The sequence below is a fragment of the Elephas maximus genome, chromosome X (genome assembly GCF_024166365.1).
Source record: "Elephas maximus indicus isolate mEleMax1 chromosome X, mEleMax1 primary haplotype, whole genome shotgun sequence".
Lineage (NCBI taxonomy): Eukaryota > Metazoa > Chordata > Mammalia > Proboscidea > Elephantidae > Elephas > Elephas maximus.
In genome coordinates this window covers 20,620,644-20,640,604 of record NC_064846.1, presented here as the reverse complement: position 1 = coordinate 20,640,604, position 19,961 = coordinate 20,620,644, and the positions used below count along the sequence as shown (strand labels likewise).

Below are 19,961 nucleotides of genomic sequence, written 5' to 3'. Positions count from 1 at the left end.
GTTTTACAATTACACCTATGATATGGTTGGCTTGGGGCACAAAAATTTTCATTGCAATGAAGAAATAAGAGCTCTAGAGACATAACAAATCAACTCTAGGACAGTTGCAAAAGTAGGTGGATACTCTAGAACTCATATGCCTTGGACGATGGGTTTAAAAAGCGGGGGGGGAGCTGTTCCTATACCTCAAACAAAACTTTTCACTGAAGACAAATAAGCTGTTGTAGGTTAAGACTTTTATGAGTTAGTTTCACTTTCTATAGGACCTGTTTCCCTCAACATTTCTTAGAGAATTCTTGGCTAAAGTGAGAGACTTGGTGCATAATAAGGCCTGATCTCTGTCTGAAGACTTTAGAACAATGGCTACACTTGTATGGCTTCTCTCCTGTATGAATTCTTAAGTGAATAGCTAAAGTTAGCTTATGTCTAAAGCTTTTCTCACAGTAACTACATTTAAAAGGTCTCTCTCCAGTGTGAGTTCTCTGGTGCGAAGTAAGAGCTGACTGTTGAATAAAGCCTTTCCCACAAGTACAATACTTATGAGGTTTTTCACCTGTATGAGTTTTCAGATGTCTTTTAAGACTTGGTCCATGACAAAAACTTTTCTTGCACTCAGGGCATTTAAATGCTGCTTCTTCAGAATCGGTTCTCTAATGCCCTGTAAGGTGAGACCTTCGAGTGAATCGCTTTTAGCATATCGTACATTCATAGGGCCTCTCCCCTGTATGAGATCGTTTGTGTCTGTAAAAGTCTGAACTATGCATGAAGGAAGCTTTTCCCACATTCAGGGCACTTGTGACGTTCCTCTCCTGAATGAATTTTCTGGTGCCCATCAAGTTGTGACTTCTGAGCAAAACATTTTCCACACTGAGAACATCGGTGAGGTTCCTTTCCTGCATTCTTTTGTTGATGGGGTCCAAGACTGAGAGGTTTTTCTGCGTTGTTGCTCTAGATTTCTCTCCTGAAGAGTGTTTCTGATCATCTAAAAGCTTTGATACCTGTAACTCCTTTGGGGGATTTCCCCACTGATTTTCTAATTCTTCACAGGCTTTTTGTGAAGTGGGACCATGAAGAATATTCCCCTCAAAAGTAAAAATAAATGCACATGTATTCTCTAGTTTATTCTGTTTTGACGAATCTTCACTTTCTCTCCCAATATCAAAATCTGAGAGAAGAAATAGATATTTCAGATGCCACAGTGTTCCAAGGAAAATAAAAAGTGTTATAGTAAACCACTAGTGGGAAGATAGAAAACACTACACAGAATCTCAAAGTTCATTACTCTGATTAAAGCTGAATTTTTCTTTTCTTTCTTGTCGACTATTCAATTAGCAATTACTTACCTATCTTGGAGAAACCTAATTGTTTTACTCCTTCAGAGCTCTGTAATTCCTTCACCCGTGGATCTTCTTCTCTATATTCCAATGGGAAGCTCAGGTCAGGGTTTGGTATTGGATATTCTGGCCAAAAGAGAGACGGAACCATGATGGTTTGAGTTACTACTGGCTTCTCTGCAATTCAGGGTGATTTCTTAGAAAATAGTCTCTCCGTAACTAAACCTCCACCATTAGGTTTACTTCATCTGGAGGCCCTGACAATTGTTTTTATAACTGTAAGTACAAAACCAAAATGAAGGGAAGATCCTTTCCTCTTCAACTCAAAGAACTTTTCCCATATCTATGGAAGTGGAGTAAATCGATTCCGTGTTGATATCAATGCACTGCATTAGTTCTATATCTATTTTGATAATCAACTATTTAGGTTAGAAAAAAAAATGAAGTAAATTTGACCTAAAGCTTTGGCATATTAAAACTGAGAAACGCTGTGTTCTTTAGTACCAAGTGAAGAGAGAGAGGCAGAAGTGGTAATTTTGAAATGGTTTACTGGAATAATTTCAGTTAAGACCCCACTGCCGTTGAGTCAACTCCAAAAACATAGCGACCCTATAGGACAGAGTAGAACTGCCTCATAGGATTTCCAAGGCTATAATCTTTACGGAAGCAGCCTGCCACATCTTTCTCCTGTGGAGCCACTGGTGGGTTCAAACTGCCAACTTTTTAGTTAGCAGCCGAAAACTCTTTAACCACTGCACCACCAGGGCTCCAAAACTCAGTTAAGAGATGTTCAGATTAAAACGGTAACTAAACTGGGCTGCCAACCAGCAAAAACTGTCTTCACATTTTTGATTCAGCTCAAGTTCAGAAGTGTATTGATTTGAAATTCAAGGAAAATTTCTCTCTCCCTGTGCTCTACTACCTCTCTCCTTATTGAGAGGAGTTGTAGTTTGAATCCTCTTTCCACATCCCTCCCTCTTCCTTATCTCTGGCAAAGTTTGGAAAATACTGATTTAAGAGCTATATATATGACAATCTTTAAATATTAATATCATTATTAAAAAACATTAATTTGGCTAATGTTAATCTGAAGGAAAATTTTAACTTCAGAACACTATATAAAAATATAGGAAGTGGACAATACACCAGTTTCAATAACAGATATAAGATCTAGAAAGAAAATCAATAAGGAACTAGATGAACTGAACACTATAAATCAAGCAGATCCAGCACACATAAATAAAACATTCTACCCAAAAACAGCACAATATACGCACCTTTCCAGTGCACATGGATCATTCCCCAGGAGAGATCATATGTTAGGTCACAAAGCAAGTCTTAATAAATTTAAAAAGATTGAAATCATATAAAATATCTTCTCCAAACACAATGGATGAAACCAGAAATCAATAAAAGGAGGAAAAATGAAAATTTCACAAATAAATGTAAATTAAACACCACACCATTAAACAACCAATGGGTCAAAGAAAAAATCACAGGAGAAATTAGAAAATACATGGAAATGAATGAAAATGAAAGTACAACATCTCAAAACTTATGGGATGCAGGGAAGGCAGTATCATGAATTGAATTGTGTTCCCCAAAAAGATCTGTATCAATTTGGCTAGGCCATCATTTCCAGCATTGTATGATTGTCTATCATTTTCTCATGTGATGTGATTTTCTTATGTGTTGTAATCCTGCCTCTATGACGTTAATGAGGGGGCATAGGCGGCAGTTATGTTAATGAAGCAGGACTCAATCTACAAGATTGGATTATGTCTTGAGCCAATTTATTTTGAGATATAAAAGACAGAAGCAAGCAGAGAGACAGGGGGACCTCATACCACCAAGAAAGCAGCAAGGACCTGAGGTTCTTGTGCAGAGAAGCTCCTAGACCATGGGAACGTGGATAAGGACCTTCCTCCAGAGTCGACAGAGAGGGAAAGCCTTCCCCTGAGCTGATGCCCTGAATTTGGACTTCTAGCCTCCTAGACTGTGACAGAATAAACTTATCCTTGTTAAAACCATCCACTTGTGGTATTTCGGTTATAGCAGCACTAGATAACCAAGACAGTTGTGTTCAGAGAGAAATTTATAGCTGAAAACACCAACATTAAAAAAGAAGAAAGATCTCATATCAATAAACAAACTTTACAACTTGAGGAACTAGAAAAAGAAGACCAAACCAAGCCCAAGGGTACTGGAAGGAAAGGAAATAATAAAGATTGGAGCAGAGAGAAATGAAGTAGAGAACAACAACAACACCAACAAAAAAACAGGGAAAATTAAGGAGACCAAAAGTTGGTCCTTTAAAAAGATCAATAAAATTGACAAATCTCCAGATAGACTGACAAAGAAAAAAGGGAAGACATAAATAACTAAAATCAGAAAGGAAACTGGGGACATTACTATCAACCTTACAGAAATAAAAAGGACTGTAAAAGAATGCTATGAACAACTATACTCCAACAAATTAGATAATCTAGAAGAAATGGACAATTTCCTAGAAGAAATACAAACTATATAAATTGACTCAAGAAGAAATAGAAAATCTCAATAGGTCTAAAACAAGAGGCTGAATGAATAATCAAAAACTCCCAACACTGAATACACACTTCTCCAAAATAAGAATACAAATGGCCAATAAGCACATGAAAAGGTGCTCACCATCAGTTGTCATTAGGAAAATGCAAATAAACCCGCAAGGAAGATACCACTTCACAGGCACCTATTGCCATTGCAGCCCTAAAGAACAGAGCAGAACTGCCCATAGGATTTCCAAAGAGCAGTTGGGAGATTCAAACTGCTGACCTTTTGGTTAGCAGTCCCACTCTTAACCACTACACCTATGGAAATGTTAATATTATTATCTACTTCTGGCATCTGGAAATGTCTGGTTTGAATTCAAATGAGGGTTTTTTTTTAAGCTTACCTCTTTCTTAGATTACATTCCACTGCAGAAACACATTTCTTCACAGGTTTCATAACATTCAGCTCAGCTCCTTCTCACAGTTTGCTGTTTTCACTATGCAAATTTTTTTCTATTCTACGTTTTATAGGTTGCCTGCTAGTGAGCCCTGCAAACTCCTGAATATGTTTTTTTCATCTCCAACATTTCCTTCACCTGATAGGAGTTTTCATCCTGCAATATTTCCAAGATCTTGTTTCTACCTTACATGTATTCCCTGTAGATCAGGAGGAAAGTGATAATCCTATTTTAATAGCATAAACAAATACTATCTGATATCTGACCTTCATTTCTGACCTCTCTTTGAAGGTTTCATTTGTTTGTCCTCTCATCGAAGGCAAATTCATTATTTTAACAAAGTGTAGACCCTCATATTGCAGTAGCTGCCTTGAATTGCCTCTATTCAACCTTGTTTTGATTATCTCCATTAGCTCCTTTCCCAGTGACAGGAGTCTAAGTCTGGCAAAGCTTTTCTCAAGGGGCTGTTAAAGTGATTTACAGACATGCAGTTCTCAGTCATATTTTAATTTATGCCATGCCATGTTTGAAAAAGGGATTTAGCTTTTGTTTGCAGTTCATCAATAGGTATGCAATTTTGTCAGTTATTAGTTAACAGAAAGGGTTCCTAAAATGTAAAAGGTATACTTACCTCTGTTCTGTCTTTTACAATGACTATTTTTTTATATACACATATATTCATACATATTCACATATGCATTACATATATTCACATATATTCATTACATATATACCCACAGGGAATACAATCCAAACTTTCACAATCAATAGAATTCTTCAATGATTTTAAATTTTTTTCTTTTTTATTCCACTATCGGCATCTTGTGCTTTCCACTCAGTCTCCAACAGGCTCTACTTAGGTCTGGAGGGATCAAGCCCTCCTCACCAAACAGAGAGAGGAGTCTCCCCTGAGAGGTGAGATTATTCCCTGTGCCCTTGTGAAACACACACCCCAGGGGGTTTGAATTTTCGCAGTCCATTTACTGCAGTTTGAGAAACACGATTCTCAAAGGTTTTGATTTAATGATATAGCTGTGTCCTTCATGGTGGTTGACAGCCCCACTACTAACCAAAAAGTCGGCAGTCCGAGTCCACCAGCTGCTCCTGAGAAAGCCTATAGGGTGGCTATGAGTTGGAATCAACTCAACAGCAAGGGTTTTGATAACTTTGTAAGCGATGAAACCCCTTTCAAGGTTCTGAGTACAGTGTATATTGCTCCAAGTATTAAGCTGAAGCTCTTATCACATAAAAGCAAGTGAGGAGGGCCCAAGAGTGACAGAAAACCCTCAGGATCTACAACATCGCACATCCAAATGTTTAAGATTTGCTGCCGGAAATTAGTCCTTAGCCAGAGTATCCAATTTCACACAGTTTGCCTGTATCAAATCCCTGATGCAGAATCTTCTGAGCAGGGTCCTTAGCTTAACGGGTTCCTAATCCCATTTTCTCTAACTGCTTTGTTCCCTGCTATTCCCAGAGATCATTTGCTCCTCCTCCTCTTTCTCAGACAGGTCCATTTCCATTGGGTGCTCACTGTTTCTAACCCCAGGCCCAACCCTGGAGAGCTCTTGCTCTCTCAGAACAGAAACAAAAGAAGCAACATAAGCCCCTTGCCTTACCTGGCCCGGAAAAGGGCTGGCATTCCCTATCATCGCCATCCCTCGAGTACTGTGGCCCTGCCTGTGGGATCTGCTCCTCTGCCACGGTGGCCTCCTGGGAAGGTCCCAGGACGTGGAACTCAGGTGAGTCCAGTTGGATGTTTGGTGGTATATGTGTCGTTCCCACTGGTGCCAGTTCTTCCAAGAGCATTTCCTGCCTACCAACCTGGGGCAAATGACAGAACCCATCACTCTGACGTCTAGACCAGCACTGCCCAGTGGGCGTATAATGGGAGCCACACATGTAATTTTACATTTTCTAGTGGCCATACAAAAACAATAGGAAGAAACAGCAGAGGTCAATCTTAATAGCATGTTTTACTTAACCCAGTATATCCACAATGTCATCAATTCAACATGTAATTAATATAAATTATTAATGAGGTATCTTACATTCTAAGCCTTTGCGTTCTCTTGTGCATGTTACACTTACACATACGGCAGTGTGGACTGGTCACATTTCAAGTGCTCAGGAGCCACACGTGGCTAGCAGCTACTGTACTGGGCAGCACAAGTCTAGACCATACGATGCTAAAATCTAAATTAATCGGCAAATCCCAGAAGAGACAGAAAGGTGGGGAACTACAAACTCCGTCCTTCCTAGGGCAGAAGATCACTTCGGAAGACCCCTGTTAGGGCGGGACACCTGCCCTGATGCTCATAGCTACTGCAGAGCCTCACCAACCCACATGCTGCAGCACCCCATATGCCCACCTAGAAGCACTGCGTGCCTTCTCCCAAAGATCTTGGCCTGGGCTCAGCCAGAAGCCTCCCCAGACAGAGGTTTCACAGGGGGGTTCTCAACAGAGGACACTGCCACCCCCACCCCTCTGAGACGTTCTGGATGTGATGGCAGGTGGTGTCTCTTGGAGTCTAGTCGGCCAGGGATATAATATTCACAATGCAGAATGGTTCCATGTTCCAAACAACTTTGGACTCTCCCCCTCAAGCATCCATATAGATAAAAAGAACCTGTCAAGAACCTCACTCTCTTCATCATATAAATAGAAGTATCTTTATACTTTTAGCATAACTTGAATTTTCTAGGAATGCACAACTGTGAAAACCAAAGGAAGGCTATACTATTTTCGCTCAGAATTTTACCAAGACTTGTTTCGAAAAGCACATGACCAGCAGCAACAGTGCTCATAGTATTTGAGCTGTATCAGCCTGAATTGCTGGCTGTTGCATTCACAGTGATTCTATGCACACATGCAAGCATCGGACAACTTCATTAGGTCTAACAGCGGAGTCAAGCTCAAACAAGTATATACCGACATACACACTGTTGGTGGTGGGCGTTACTGTCTAGTCAATTCCGACTCACACTGACACCATCAGTGTATACTAAGCTAGTTTTATCAGTGTATACTTAGTTTTTTTTTTTTTTATTTTTTTACTGTTGCTTTAGATTTCGGCTCGAATCTTCTTGACTCAGGGGTTGTCCAGCTCTTTTCTGGAAAGTGCCAGGCAGGAAATATTTTAGTCTTTGTGGGCCAGATTCGATCTGTCAAATATATTTATTTTAAATAAGCCCTTAAAAAGGTAAAAACCCTTCCTATCTCATGACTGCACAAAAACAGGCCCTGGGTTGAATTAGGCCCCAAGAAATTGGAATATTTATTAAATTGATGTTTTTTTATTGGAAACCCTGGTGGCATAGTGGTTAAGACCTATGGCTGCTAACCAAAAGGTCAGCAGTTCGAATCCACCAGGTGCTCCCTGGAAACCATATGGAGCAGTCCTACTCTGTCCTATAGGGTCACACTATGAGTCGGAATTCACTCAGCGGCAACGGATTTTTTTTTTAATTGCATGTATGTATAAAAAGTTTTTTTTTTTTTTAATACAGGTTACATTTGCTCTGGATTTCACTTCAGGATAGCTAAAGGGACATTACCAAGTATCGGTTGTAGGCCGGGTTTTGGTCTGAGAGTTCAGAACCACTGACTCATATGCTGAGTCTGGCAGAAGAAAAAAGTGAAACGGACTTGGGGCTGAAGGATAACACAAAGACCAGACATCTGAGCTGGCCCCAGCTGCCTCTGCTACTTCTTTTTCTCTGACAACAGAGATCCCACCTTCTTTTCTCACCTGCTGCTCTGGTATCTCAAGTTCTCTCTGTAAGTCTTCTACCAGTGTCAGAACTTTTTCTCTGTTCTCTGGGCGGTACAGCCTCACCCAGGTCTCTATCTCTGAGGGCAGAATAGTCAGGAATTGCTCCAACACTAGCCGCTCCAGAATTTCCTCCTTAGAATGGATCGCTGGCTTCAGCCACTGAGAGCAAAGCTCCCAGAGGCTGTTGAAAGCTTCACGAGGCCCGGCTGCCTGTTGGTATTGGAACTGCCTGAAGCGCTGACGGAAGACTTCACACTCAGTATCGTACTCTTTAAGCGTGGTGCCATGATTCAAGGCGGCCCGGATTGCACAGCCCAGGGCCACAGCCATCGCTCCCTTCCAGCAGCTGAGAACTTATCTAACAGTCCAGGAGTCACCTATAGCTGAGGACAGGAAAATACAAGAAAGTAGAAACAGCAGTGGTTACCAGATGGCATACTTACTCACTCCCTTGCCTTACTTTTCACCAAAGTCCTAAAGCAGAAGTTCTTCATCTTTCTGGTGGTTTTCAGAATCTGATGAAAGGTGTGGACTCACTTCGGAGAAAAACAGACCTACATATCCGACTCTACAAACATTCATATAATTTCATAAGGTTTACAAATTCTCCAAGGCCATCCACGGACCTTTTAGAACTGCGCAAGACCCACGTGATGATTTAAGGCAAAATTTAAAATAAAAATTCAGTTCCTCAGTCACACTAGCCACATCTCAAGTGCTCACGACTGGAAAGTTCTACTCGGCAGCTCTCCTCTAGAATTCCAAGGACCTCTGGTGAAGAACACCTGTCCTTCCAGAGCCCCGTATACATGACTGCATCCCCGCTACAAATTTAATTCCAACACTTTTGCATTTCTGAGTATAGATTGGCCTCAAAAAAAAATGGAGGAGGGATACTAACAATACATTTGAATAACGTGAATGTCCATCTAGCATTAAAACCCCATTGCCATCAAGTGGATTCAGACTCATAGCGACCCTATGGGACATAGTAGAACTGCCCCACATTGTTTCCAAGGAGCAGCTGGTGGATTCAAAGTGCTAACCTTTTGGTTAGCAGCTAATCGCTTAACCACTGTGCCACTATGGCTCCCCATCTAGCATCAAGTAGCCTTTAATAGCCTTCAATCAAAGGGACCTTAGCTGGAGCAATGCTTTGCAAGAACAGCAAATCATCAGCCCCTCATTCTTCTCACCTCCAGGTATGTGCTGTTCCCCTAACATCTCCTTACAGACTCCCTGCAATAACACTCCAAGAGGCTTTCATTAAAATATTCTTAGGGCTATCTCTGAGGTCATAGAGGCAGGTCACACACGTCTCAACGGTCTCAAGACCTGCATTTGACATGACTTTCTGTGCAGCTTTCCTCTTTGTTCCAGTGGAAATCAAGGCGGGGGTGGGGGGTAGGGCGAGGCGGTGGGGGTGGGGTGGGGGGATGGGGTGGGGGTGCTGTGGGGTGTGGGTGTGGGTCACACACGTCTCAACAGGTCTCAAGACCTGCATTTGACATGAGTTTCTGTGCACCTTTCAGCTCTGTTCCAGTGGAAATCAAGGCGGCGGTGCGGGGGTGGGTTGGGGCGGTGGCGTGGGGGTGGGGTGGGGTGGGGTGTGGGTGGCGTGGGGGGATGGGGTGGGGGTGGCGTGGGGGGATGGGGTGGGGGTGGCGTGGGGGGATGGGGTGGGGGTGGCGTGGGGGGATGGGGTGGGGGTGGCGTGGGGGGATGGGGTGGGGGTGGCGTGGGGGTGGGGGTGGGGAAGGTGCTCCAGACTCTCGGTACCTATTCATCCAAAATCGACGTACTGCCCCCATTTTGCCCTTTCCATGAAGGTAGCCTGAACTTTAAGGATAGAGCGATAACCAGCTTTCAGTTACCCGGTAGCTGCGTGCCCTAGGAAGTGACTTAGCTGACATGCAGTGCCAGTAGGCTGTAGCATGAGCACGATAACAACATGTACTTCATAAAATTTGCCGTCTGGCTGCAATTGCATGGAAGCGAATAGCGGCTTGCCTGGCACAGAGTAAGGTTATCGCTTGTTCCTCCGAAGCTTCCATCTCCCTAAGCCCAGGCACCTCACTGTCGCCTGAGGGCATCTCGGAACTGTGCCGACCTGGGCTGTGGACCCACCCGTTAGCCCGCTCAGCCTCACAGCTGGCCAGCCCTCCCCTCACCGACCCAAGCCTGCGGCGACCACGTCCACTAGGGATTGGACTCTCCCAGGGCTCCTTCCCCTCCGAACTGAAAGTCCCCTTCACGCGGGTCCGGTGGTTTCTGCTCCAAACCCCCTCACAGGACCGAGGAATACAACAGTGTGCGCAGAGACGGCACCTGATGGACGGCGAACGGCACACGTCCCGGAAAAGTTGGAAATCTGGTTTAAGATCGGACGCTGCTGCCTGGCGCGGTCCCGCGCGCTCTTCGGTGGCCTCCCGCCGCCTCAGAACCGGGCGCCCACCCGCCCTGGAGGAATCCCAGGAAGGCCCGACCACCCGGGGTAGGACAGGCGGGGCCGCTTCGCGTGGTCCGCACCTGGCCTGGAGGGAGCCTGGACACCACCACCCGTGCCCCAAGGTCGGCTACACCCTCCGGCCTCCACAGAACTCACTAACTCAGCGCCCACAGCTCTCTAGCCCGCGCTCGCCTGCCCGGGACTCACGTGGATGACGAGGAAGGATTGGCTGCGGCTCCCTCAGGGTTCCTCTGGGCGCCAAACTGCAAACGGAAATGCGCCGGATCCGGCCCCGCCCCCAGGCCCAAAGGGCGGGAATGGGTGGGGCCGAGGGTTGGAATCAGGTGAGGCTCCTCCCCCTTCCGCCCCAGCGTAACGGAGCAGGTGCAAACTTCATTCCAAGTGTTCTGAGGGCTCAGTGCGTCTGTAGCTTCCCTGAGTGGGGAACCTTCTTGGGAGAAGTCCTTAAAATTTCCGAATTCTCAGCCAAATTCTGACACCCTGACTCATAGATTGCTTTGTATTTCTCCTGATTGGGGTCTCAACAACTTCTCGTATTGGTGAACTTCTTTGCCACCAAATATGGGAAAATTTCACCCATTATTTCTTCCAATTCTCTTTCAGCCCCAATCTCTTTCTCCTCTCCTTCTGGGATTTCTTAGAAAGGAGTGTTGGGTCTTCTGTTATTTTCCCACAGATCCCTGAGGAGGGCCTGTATGAGGGCCCCCCATAGACAGGCCACCATGCAGCAGAAATGCAAGAGCATGGCTAGTTCGGGAGAGGATCATAGCTGAGTTCTTGACTGCAACTCCCTTCAGAGGCTGCCATGAATTGGCTGTGAACCAAGTCTGGTTGGGGAGGGGCAGCTTCCCCGCTGGGGCCTTCTAGGTAAGTCTTGTATTTGCCTAGGGTCAGACCTGACAAACCACATGACAATCGAGTGTCCTCAGATACAAATTTATTTAATATAAATACCTTGCATGTAGTATTATCAATGCATCTGTGCATCTTGATTGCCTCTTTGGTCCATTTCAGGCTGCAGAAATAATTACTGGTGATTGGAATGTGAAAGTTAGAAACAAAGAAGGATCATTACTTGAAAATATGGCCTTGATGATAGAAATGAGGCTGGAGATCACATGATAGAATTTTGCAAGAACAATGACTTAATCACATCAAATACGTTTTTTCAACATAAAGGGCGACAATACGTGTGGACCTCAATGGACGAAAAACACAGAATCAAATGGAATAAAGCTGTAGAAAGAAACAATGGAGAAGCTCAATATCATCAGTGAGAACAAGTCCAGGGGTCTACTGCTGAACAGACCATCAAGTGTTCATATGCAAGTCCAAGCTGAAGCTGAAGAAAACTAAAACCAGACCACGAGAGCCAAGATACAACCTTGAGCATATCCCACCACCATTTAGAGACCATCTCAAGAATAGATTTGACACATTAAACCCTAATGACAGGAAACCAGATGAGTTGCAGGATAATATCAAGGACATCATACATGAAGAGAGCAAAGGTTATTAAAAAGACAGGAAAGAAAGAGAAGGCCAAAAGAGACTCTGAAACTTTCTCATGAATGTAGAGTAGCTAAAGTGAATGGAAGAAATGATGAAGTGAAAGAGTTGAACAGAAGACTTCGAAGGGTGACTCGAGAAGACAAAGTATTATAGTGAAATGTGCAAAGACCTGTGTTAGAAAACCAAAAGGGAAGAACACACTTGACATTTCTCAAGCTGAAAGAATTGAAGAGAAAATTCAAGGCTCCAGTTGCAATATTGAAGGATTCTATCTGCAGAATATTGAACAACCTCGGGAGCATCACAAGAAGATGGAAGGAATACACTGTCAGTGTACTAAGAACAGTTGGTCGATGTTCAACCATTTTAGAAGGTAGCATATGATCAAGAAGCGATGGTATTGAAGGAAGATGTCCAAGCTGCGCTGAAGGCATTGGCGAAAAACGAGACTGTATGTATTGACAGAATACCAATTGAGATATTTCAACAAACGGATGCAGTGCTGGAGGTGCTCACTTGTCTAAGCCAAGAAATTTGAAAGAGAGCTACCTGGCAACCGACTGGAAGAGATCCATATTTGTGCCCATTCCGAAGAAAGGTGATCTAATGGAATGTGGAAATTATTGAACGATGTCATTAATATCACACACAGGTAAAATTTTCCTGAAGATAATTCGGAAGTGGTTGCAGCAGTAAATTGACAGGGAACTGCCAGAAATTCAAGCTGGAGTCCGAAGAAGATGTGGAGTGAGGGATATCATTGCTGAGGTCTGACAGATCTTGGCTGAAAGCAGAGAATACAAGAAACATGTTTATCTGTGTTTTATTTTCTATGCAAAGACTTTCGACTGTGCGGAACATAACAAATTATGGATAACATTTCCAAGAACAGGAATTCCAGGACACTTAATTTTGCTCGTGAGGAACCTGTACGTAGACAAACAGGCAGTCGTTTGAACAGAACAAGGGGATACTGTGTGGTTTAAAGTCAGGAAAGGTGTGTGTCAGGGCTGTATCCTTTAATCATACTTGTTCAATATGCCTGCTGTGCAAATAATCTGAGAAGCTGGACTATATGAAGAAGAGCACGGCACCAGGATTGGACAAAGACTCATTAACAACCTGTGATATGCATATGATACAACCTTGCTTGCTGAAAGTGAAGAGGACTTGAAGCACTTACTAATGAAGATCAAAGACCACAGCCTTTAGTATGCATTACACCTCAACATAAAGAAAACAAAAATCCTCACAACTGGACCAATAAGCAACATTATGATAAATGGAGAAAAAACGGAAGTTGTCAAGGATTTCATTTTACTTGGATCCACAATCAACAGCCATGGAAGCAGCAGTCAGGAAATCAAATGACGCATTGCATTGGGTAAATCTGCTGGGAAAGACCTCTTTCAAGTGTTGAAAAGCAAAGATGTCACCTTGAAGACTAAGGTGCGCCTGATCCAAGCCATGGTGTTTTCAGTTGCCTCATTTACATGAGAAAGCTGGATGATGAATAAGGAAGACTGAAGAAGAACTGATGCCTCTGAATTGTGGTGTTGGCAAATAATATTGAATATACCACGGACTGCCAAAAGAACAAACAAATCTGTCTTGGAAGAAGTACAACCAGAATGCTCCTTAGAAGCAAGGATGGCAAGACCACGTCTTATATACTTTGCACATGTTGTCAGGAGAGATCAGTCCCTGGAGAAGGACATCATGCTTGGCAAAGTACAGGGTCAGCGGAAAAGAGGAAGACCCTCAAACAAGGTGGATTGACACAGTGGCTGCAACAGCGGGCTCAAGCATAAAAACGATTGTGAGGATGGCGCAGGACCAGGCAGCGTTTCATTCTTTTGTACATAGGGTCGCTATGCGTCAGAACTGATTCGACGGCATCTAACAACAACAACAACACATGTAGTATGTGTTGTGTATTTGCATATTCTGTGGGTGTTCTGCTGAATTCGAGAGATTGTCATTGCCCTGGAAAAGACAAAAAGACTTAAATGCTGGATTGTTCTACTCGTTCCCTGATTTCAGAGACATCAATAGCAGTGTTGCTATGAGTTGGAACCGAATCAATGGCAATGGATTTGGGTTTTTTTTGGTGCCCCTTTTGGACAATATAAAGTTACAGGTACTTTTAATGTTTTATTGGCGAAGCACACTGGAAATCGAAATTGAAAGCACAATGCCATTTACAATTGCTCCAATGAAAAGGAAATGCTTAGGCATACTCCTAAAAAAAATGTAGAGGAGCTGTATGCTAAAAATTACAAAAAGCTGATTCAATAAAGCAAAGAGGGCCTAAATAATTAGAGAGACATATCATGTTCGTGGCTTGAAAGACTCAGCACAGTAAAGATGTTAATTTTCCCCAAATTGATGTATAGATTTAATGTAATTCCTATCAAAATGTCTGCAAATCTTCTTGTAGACATAGATTTATTCTGAAATTCACATGGAGGGGTACAGGCCCTAGAATAGCTAAAACCATCTTGACAAAGAGTCAAGTGGGAAGAACCACTTTACCCAATGTTAAGGCTTACTGTATAGCTACAGTAGCCAAGACATAGTGGTATTGCCAGAGGGACAGACACCAAGACCAATGGAACAGGATAGAGAACTCAAGAACCAATGCACACAAATATGCCCTACTGATCTTTGGGGGAAAAAATGCAAAAGCAATTTAATGGAGGAAGGTTAACCTTTTTATACAAGAGGTGCTGAAGCAGTGGAGCCCTGGTGACACAGTGGTTAAGAGCTTGGCTGCTAACCAAAGGGTCTACTGTTCAAATCCAGCAGCCACTGCTTGGACAGTCTATGGGACAGTTCTACTCTGTTCTATGAGTTGGAAGGGACTTGACAGCAACAGGTATTTTTCTGAAGAAATGGGAAATCCATAAGCAAGACATAAATAAACCACAACCTAAACCACACACTTTATAGAATAGCTAATTCAACATGGATCATGGACTTTAATGTAAAACTATAAAACTTTTAGGAAAAAACACTGGAGAAAATCTTCAGAATCTAGGGCTGGGCAAAGTTCTTAGAGTTGACAGCAAAAAAAAAAAAATCCGTAATGGGGGAAAAAAAGATAAATTAGACCTCATAAAAAGTGAAAAACTTTTGCTCTGCAGAACCCCGGGAAAAGAGGACAAAAAGAAAAGCTACAGACTGGGAGAAACTATTTGTAAACCACACATTCAAAAAAAAGGACTAGTATCTTTTGTAAAGAACTAGCATTTTTTATAAAGAACTCTTAGAACTCAACAATAAAAACAAAGAAACAAACAAATAAACCTGAACAATCCAATTAGAATATGGGCAAAAGACATTTCACCTAAAAGGATATACAGGTGGCAAACAAGCACATGAAAAGATGTAGAACATCATCAGCCAAGAGGAAGATTCAAATGAAAACCACAATGAGGTACAACTACACTCCGAAATAACGGCTAAATTAAAAACCAGTGACAACCCCAGATGCTGGCAAGGATGTGGAGAAGTGGGATTTGTACCTCGCTGGTGGGAATGTTTTTTTGTGGTGGGAATGTACAACAGTGCAGCTGCTCTGGAAAACAGTTTGTCGGTTTTTATCAAACTAAATATGTAATTATCATATGAAGCCGTAATTGTACACTTGGGTATTTTTTTCTCGGAGAAATGAAAACTTTGTTTCAAGAACCTGTACATGAATATTTATAGCAGCTATATCCATAACATAGCAATGATTGTGAGGATGGCACAGGACCGGGCAGTGTTTTATGTTGTTGTACATAGGATTGCTGTGAGTCAGAACTGACTAGACGGCACCTAACAGCAACAACATATCCATAATAGCCAAAAACTGGAGCAGCAAAGACATCTTTCATTGAGTGAGTAGTTTAAAAAAACAACAAAACTGTGGAACATCCATTCCCTGGAATACTACTCAGCAATAAAAAGGTATGGAGTCGGTTCTGATTCATAGCGACTCTATGTCCTACAGAAGGGAATACTGCCTGGTCCTGCACCATGCTTGCAATTGTTATGCTTGAGCCCATTGTTGCAGCCACTGTGTCAATCCATCTTGTTGAGGGTCTTCCTCTCTTTTGCTGATCCTCTATTTTACCAAGCAGGATATCCTTCTCCAGGGACTGATCCCTTCTGATAACATGTCCAAAGTATGTAAGATGTAGTCTCACCATCCTTGCTTCTAAGGAGCGTTCTGGTTGTACTTTTTCCGAGACAGATTTGTCCCTTCTTTTGGCATTCCACGGTACATTCGATACTTTTTGCCAACACCATAATTCAAAGGCATCAATTCTTCTTTGGTCTTCCTTATTCATTGTCCAGCTTTCGCATGCATAGGACGTGATTAAAAATACCATGGCTTGGGTCAAGTGCACCTTAGTCTTCAAGGTGACATCTTTGATCTTCAACACTTTAGAGAGGTCTTTTGCAGCAAATTTGCCGAATGCAATGCGTCCTTTGATTTCTTGACTGCTGCTTCCATGGCTGTTGATTCTGGATCCAAGTAAAATGAAATCCTTGACAACTTCCATTTTTTCTCCATTTATCATAATGTTGCTTATTGGTCCACTTGTGAGGATTTTTGTTTTCTTTATGTAGAGGTGTAATCCATACTGAAGGCTGTGTTCTTTGATCTTCATCAGTAACTGCTTCAAGTCCTCTTCACTTTCAGCAAGCAAGGTTGTGTTATCTGTGTAATGCAGGTTGTCAATGAGTCTTCCTCCAATCCTGATGCCCCATTCTTCTTCATATAGCCCAGCTTCTCAGATAATATTTGCTCAGTATACAGATTGAATAGGTATGGTGAAAGGACACAACCCTGGCACACACCTTTCCTGACTTTAAACTATGCAGTATCCCCTTGTTCTGTTTGAACAACTGCCTCTTGATCTATGTAAAGGCTCCTCATGAGCACAATTAAGTGTTCTGGAATTTGCATTCTTCCCAATGTTATCCATAATTTGTTATGACCCACACAGTTTAATGCCTTAGCATACTCAGAAAACCACAGGTAAACATCTTTCTGGTATTCTTTGCTTTCAGCCATGATATCATCAGCAATGATATCCCAGGTTCCACTTCCTCTTCTGAATCTGGCCTGAATTTCTGGCAGTTCCCTGTCAATATACTGCTGCAGCCGCTTTTGAATGGTCTTCAGCCAAATTTTCCTTGCATCTACTCTGTCCTATAGGGTCACTATGAGTCAGAATCTACTCGATGGCACTGGGCACTGGGTATGTGATATTAATGATATTGTTCTATAATTTCCACATTTGGTTGGATCACCTTTCTTGGGAATAGGCATAAATATGGATTTCTTCCAGTCAGCTGGCCAGGTAGCTATCTTCCAAATTTCTTGGCATAGACAAGTGAGCACTTCCAGTGCTGCATCCGTTTGTTGAAACATCTCAATCGATATTTCATCAATTCCTGGATCCTCATTTTTTTCCAATGCCTTTAGTGCAGCTTTGACTTCTTCCTTCAGTACCATCGGTTCCTGATCGTATGCTACCTCTTGAAATGGTTCAACATCGACCATACATGCAACAAACTGGATGAATCTCCAGGAGTTTATACTGAATGAAAAAAACCCAATTCTAAAGGTTACATACATTGTGACTCCATTTATACAATCACGGTTGTGGATGCATATACCTGCACATGTGATAAAGTTATGCAGAACTAAATACACACAGAAATGAGTACAAGTAAAACTGGAGAAAGCTGAATAAGATATGTGGATTGAATAAGTATCAATAACCTGGTTGTGATATTATAAAATAGTTTTCCAATACATTACCATCACAAGTTCTCTATATATTATACATTTTAAATATGTATGTGAAGCTACAATTATCTAAATACAAATTGCAATTAAAAAATACAGAAGCAGAATCTTAAAATGATAAGCTTCTCTAAGTTTCCTAATAAGGTGCATTTCTTTTCTTCCCATGTGTACATTTAATTGTAAGATATTCTCCAAGATTGTCTTTGTACTCTTGGAGACCTTGGATTTACAGTTCTTCCCCTTGCTCAAAACAGATCACTTAGGATTAGGGTGCAAAAATAATGCTCTGAGAAGAAAATCTTAAGATCGTGGACTGCCATCCTAACAGTGAATTGTTTCAGGACTATTTTAGGAAGACAGAATGACCCTTTTGCATTTTTTTCAACCCAAATGGTTAAATGGGCAGAATTTTGATCCATATCTAGAATATACTCTACTGTGGTTGTGGGAAAATATGCAATGAGAGAACTAAGAAGCAAACCTAAGGTTTAGAGATGAAAAGGATATGGGAACTGGGAATCCAGTATATGTTGTCCATGTCCATCTTCCGCCACCACGAACACCCTGTTCACACCAAGGGGAAACCAAGCTCCAAAGGTGGCAGGGAATATGTTTTGGTTTATTAATGCTTTAGGATGACATACTCTTATGCTGGATGAAGCTAGGTCCAGTGGAGCCAGTTTGAAAGTCTGTAGTTTGGGTAACATATGCACAACCCATTCCTGTAATAATTACACTAAATTTATTTAGCACTTAAGCATGACACATTGGAGTAGGAGGGATTTCTAACATCCCTGGAGCACCAGTTCATACCCTAGTGGAGGGGACAGACCAGAATCGCTTCATGAAATTTTTCAAAATACAGGTCTCCGACTGGTGGTCACTCAGGCATCTAGTAAATGTATATTGAGAGCCTATAGTGGATGAAGCACTGCTCTAGGTTCTGGGGATAGCAGTGAATAAGAGCGGATAAGACAAAGTCTGCCTTTCACATGGAATTTACGTTCCATTGGGAGAGTCAGACAATGAATAAATAAATGAAGTAACAAAGTAATGTCAGGAAGTGAGAAATGTTTTGAAGAAAACTGAAGTAAGGTAAAAGTAGAATAATGATTTGCTTGGAGTGGAGCTATTTTAGGTAATACGGTGGTTGTGGAAGGCCTCCATGAGAAAGCGATATTCAAACAGCAACCTAAAACAATGGAAAAAGCTTAGAGATGTGAAAAGATGGTGTGAAAGCGTGCCAGGCAGAGGAAGTGGGAAGGAAGAAATGAATTAGTGAGTTCAAGAAACAGCAAGAAAGCCAGTGTGGCTAAACAGGACTGAGTATGGCAGGGAATGGTAGGAGAGGAGGGTAGAGAGGCAGGGAATGGTAGGAGAGGAGGGTAGAGAGGCAGGGAACAGATCAAGTAGAATCTTGTAGGCCTCCGTAAAGAGTTTGGATTTTATTCTGAATGTGAAGAGAAGGCATCACAGGGTTCGAAGCAGGGAAAGCTCATGATCTGATTATATCTGTAAGAGACCACTCTGGCTGCCTGTGTGGAAAACAGAATGGAAAGTTGAGAGCAGAAGCAGAGGGGCCCCAGGTGGAGAGTTGTTGTTGCTGACTTGGGTTTGAGATGATGGTGGCTTAGACTAGGTAGGTAACAGTGGAAAAGGATGAGACATAGTTGGATTCAGGATACACTTTGAGGGTAGAACTAAGGAGACTTGCTGAGGGACTGGTTGTGGGGTGTGACAGAAAGAGTGGTACAAAGGATGACAATGAGGATTTTGGCCTAAGCGTTTGGGTGAATGGTGGTGCCGGTTACTAAGATAGGAAAGACAGGAGAGGGGTATGTTTGCAGGGCAGAGGAGGGGGGTAGATCAACAATTCTATTTAGAATAAGGAAGTGGAGCATGTGTATTTGGGAAACACTCTCCAGGTGGTCTGGATACATCTTTCCCCTTCCCCACACCATCAAGTTCTTGAAAACCAACCAGCTGTTGTTAGAGTGGGACTCTTTCACAGGGTTGCATTCTCTATAAACTGAGGACAGAAGAAAACAATCAAATTCTACACAAAGGGAAG

At 42.4% G+C, this 19,961-nt stretch overlaps 1 pseudogene; it reads right to left on the bottom strand.

The window, feature by feature from the left end:
• Positions 1-275: 275 nt before the first annotated feature.
• Positions 276-10,805, bottom strand: LOC126069555 (zinc finger protein 449-like; annotated as a pseudogene).
• Positions 10,806-19,961: the final 9,156 nt, after the last annotated feature.